This window comes from Salvia hispanica, chromosome 5, assembly GCF_029641045.1.
Source record: "Salvia hispanica isolate PSC_SH4W2 chromosome 5, Shi_PSC_v1, whole genome shotgun sequence".
NCBI classification, from domain to species: domain Eukaryota; kingdom Viridiplantae; phylum Streptophyta; class Magnoliopsida; order Lamiales; family Lamiaceae; genus Salvia; species Salvia hispanica.
In genome coordinates this window covers 6,457,984-6,462,262 of record NC_142696.1, presented here as the reverse complement: position 1 = coordinate 6,462,262, position 4,279 = coordinate 6,457,984, and the positions used below count along the sequence as shown (strand labels likewise).

Genomic DNA, 4,279 nt, shown 5'->3' with positions numbered 1-4,279 from the left:
CCCAAGCCATTTAACAAATGAACTAAAATATACTCCCAGCCATCACCAACGTATCTCTCTCCATTTTCATTTCAAACGCAACAACTCTCTCTCTCTCTCTCTGTGTTAAATCTTCACTCTCTGCCTCTAGTAAAACTCACGCTCTCTCACTCTCTATCATTCTTCTACAATTCACAAATCATCTCTCAAATTTGGTGTCTCAATTTAAGAACTAAGAATTCCAAGATTAGAAGCACAAAGCTGACTCCACCGTGGCGCCACTTCCTCTGGCCCCCATTATCCGCCCGTCATTCCAGGCAGTCAGCTCCTCCATCGGGCAGCGCCGCTACTCACAACCTCTCCGCCTTTTCCCCACATCTAAACCTTTTATTAAATTTCTAATTGTCCGATTTCAACTATTTATGGGTAGGCATAAGTATATTCCAAAATTAAAGTTGAAGGTAAGCAAAAGCTAGAAAAGCATTAAAGATCAAAGCTTTATCAAAAACGTATCACTCAACCGTTTCAAGGAAATCAACAAAATCAGTTTTGGTTCTGGTCCGCCAACTATCGTTAATGATATGCTGTGGAAGATTTCCGAAATTAGAGAAATATACCTTCGAAAAGAACTTGCAACTGCAGGATGGATTTGTTTGGAAAATTTTACTGTCTTTCCACCTATTTCTGTCAATCTGTGATATCAAGAAATTGTGCCATGGGATTAAAATGTAGAGATTTGCATTCATATGGAATTGAAGGGGTATACCTTTTGGTAAAGAAGAATTTGACTTTGCTGGAAAAAAGATAATGGGCGATGAAACTTGAACTCACTGTTTTGTGTGAAAAGTTGGGAACTGAAGTGAGGAAGAGTATCTGTCAAGATTTGCATTTGTTGGAGAATGAATAGAGAGTGGAGAGAATTGCGGAAACCGCCGGATAGTTGGAGGAGTGGTAGTTATTTTGGCTGAAATTTGAATTAATGAAGAATTGGGCTTCTCAAAATTGGTCCCAACTAAAAAAATAAATAGGCTAGAACAAGATAGATAAAGGTGATAGGCCCAAATATTTGATTTAGAACATTGATTAAATTGTGGTGGTTTATTTTAGTACTTTGGTGTTATTTCAAATACTCGTAAACGAACGTTCAATTTTCTCATCGACGAATCTCACGTCAATTTCGTCAACTACTTTCCCTACACGATTAACCAACAACAATTCAAGCATTCACTATTTCTAATCGCAACCAATCAAACAAAGACGGTATTTTACTCGAGATCTATCATTCGCTCGTTCTCAAAATAAAATCTTAACGCAAAAAGGTTAGGTGTTACAGCCATGCTGCTAAAATATTGACTCCAGGGCCTAAAATGTCGGGTTTCAGGATTCCAGGGCTTGGATAGTTAGGTCCTCTGGAAGAAAATCCAGCAACGGCAGGCGCGTGATGATCATTGCCTATCAATGTGCCGTGGAAAGAAATTATTGCGGTGGGATTTCTTGTTGAATTTATGTAAGCTTTGATCTTCAACCCGTTTGCATAGTTGAGGTGTGTGGCCGGAAGGACGTGGGCTTCCGAGAAGGTGGTGTTTGCGTATGCCTTAGAGTTTAAGACAATCATGCCGGCACCACCACCACTCTTCACTGCTTCCCCCATTTCGACTGGTGTTAATATGCCATATTCACACTCACACACCACTATTTTCCCTCGGATGTCGCTTTGGCTGAGTGAGTCGTTGAAGCAGTTAAGCGCATATTCGTCGGAAGCGTTGAGCATCCCTGCATAAACAAGCGGGAAGTGCTTTTTAGGAACATTCCTTGGTTGAAAAGCTGACTGGCCATCAAATTGTTGGTTATTTCCCAACATTGCTCTTGCTCCTACTTTTCTGTCTATGGTGCTTGCTCCGACTGTGAGAATCCAAGGCGCCCCGTTTAATACGGATGTGAGCCCTGGACCGCCGTTTCCAGCTGAGCAGCTAACAAAGATGCCCTTCTCCATCGCGCTAAATGCACCGATTGCAATAGCATCTTCATACAAGCCTCCTGAGTCCAAGGATAGAGAAAGTGATAGCACATCGACTCCATCTTCAACAGCTGCATCCAACCCAGCAAGGATATCACCTTCAGCACAGCATACTTTGTAGATGGATAGATGAGCATGTGGTGCAACGCCCGCAGCTGTCCCATTGGCACTGCCAAAAACATTCGCCCCTTCAACAAAATTCCCAGCAGCAGTGCTGGCAGTGTGCGTGCCATGGCCGTCATCATCTATTGGGCTTTGGTCCTTAGCACTGAAGTATCTTGCTCCTATAATTTTTTTGTTGCACGTTGTGTGGTTGAATTGGCACTTTCCCTTCCACCTAGCTGGCGGCGGAGACATCCCTTTGTCGCTGAAGGACGGATGTTCAGGATGTACTCCGGTGTCCAACACTCCAACAATCACACCTTTTCCATAATTTGAGTGTTTCCAGAAACCTGTGTTCTGGTTCAACCCCAAGAAGCTGGGAGAGTGTGTTGTGTGCAGAGACATCGGTTTCTGAGGCCGTGCTGAGATGAATCCTTTCTTCTTCTCCATATCTTTGACGTGGTTGGGCGAAAGCCTAGCAGCAAATCCCTTAAACACGTGGCGGTATGAGTAGACTAGATGCGCCTCGTCCTCACTCGTGCTAGCTGTGGTAGCCGGGAGAAAAGAGCGGTACCAGCTCTCTAGATCTTCGGACTGAGAATGAGATTGAGACATAAGGTGTGTCTCAGGTGCCTCCACATGAACAATGTAGGTTTGTAAAGTGTTTGTGTTTGGTATTTGTGATGCATATTTTGGGAGTGTAATAATACTTAATATGCAGAGAATTGTGATGGTAAAAGAAAGGTATGCCATGTTTAACATAAGTGAGGACTGAGGAATGGGAAATTGATTCTGTTGTGTGCTTATTTGGTATTCATCATCATCCAATTTATAGACGTTTATTTCTTAAAAACGTATGCCATATTTGAACGACCTATCTTTTGGAGTCAACCCTTTCCACGTTTAAGTGATTGTTAGTATAAAAATTTATGTCTCCAGAATTATGATCAACTTTTGTTTTTGCCATCCTTAAAGCAAATACTCCCTTGGTCATTAATTTCATTTCGATATAATTTAGTCATTACAAATTTTTAGATAAAAATGCCTATAATAAATATGAGCGACGAGTTTTCCCTTACAGTGCCATAAATTTGTATGCGATCTACGTGTATGCAATAAAATTGTTGCTCAATCAAACACTTCTCTTTGAAGGCATCACTTTATTATTATTTCTATAGTTCTTTTACTAACAGGTAAATACTCACACATTGTATCTTTTCCATTTATGCTTAATATATTTATTTTCGTATTCATTACAAATATGAGACATTGTTATGTTTTTCAATAAAAAAAAATACAAAATTCATTTTACTATTTATATATCCTTCTTCTTTCAGCGAGAAACCTAATCGTGTTTATCATTCTCTTCGGCGGACCTAACGTTCTGCGACGGAAAATCTATCTTCGATCGCCGATCTTCGGACGCTTATCACTCGATAAGTGTATCTCTGTCAAGAAACTTGTATTTGAAAGTACTATTGAACTATCAACCAATTATTATAATTCTTTCATGCCACAAACGCCATCGAGAGAGAGATTGTGTATTGATAAGACAATTGTAGAGAGAGAGAACCAAAGGTAGAACGATATTATCAAGGATAGAGAGACACACAACCGAAGTGATACACTATCATGTATAGAGAGATAGAGTATCAAAGAGTGGGAGTAACCTTTTTCACTGCACATTATACAGACAATAAAATTAAATTTATCAAAATTGTTGCATAATTATTTTTCATGCTTTAATGGAATGAGACAGTAATTAATTAAAAATAATAAAGTTTTGAATTCGGTGGGAATCTTCATCGTGTTGGACCATTGTCCGGGTGCTTAACATATAAAATTTTATCATACAATGCTCGTTTATCCGCTTTTGATTATTTAAACTTCGTTCTTGAATATTTTTGTCAAGGTTTTTTATTCTTAGAATTTATAATTTCTTTTCTTAGTTATTAGTTTCCATTTTTTGAATTATTACAGATTTCCTAGGATTTAAAATTAGATGGAAGAAGAATCAGGTGGCATGAGAAAATCTATTCCTTCTTCATCATTCCTTTCCAATCTATTTACTATATTTAAAAAAAAAAAAAAAAAAAAAGAGAGCTTTGAGCGTGTGATTTTCGTTGCATATAGATGAACCTAGAGGTTGCAAAGTTGTCGAAGACAAACGTGGAATTTGAG

General features: G+C 39.0%; 1 pseudogene; it reads right to left on the bottom strand.

Moving 5' to 3' along the window:
• Positions 1-1,306: 1,306 nt before the first annotated feature.
• LOC125189937 (subtilisin-like protease 4 pseudogene) lies at positions 1,307-2,851 on the bottom strand (annotated as a pseudogene).
• Between the last annotated feature and the right edge of the window lie 1,428 nt (positions 2,852-4,279).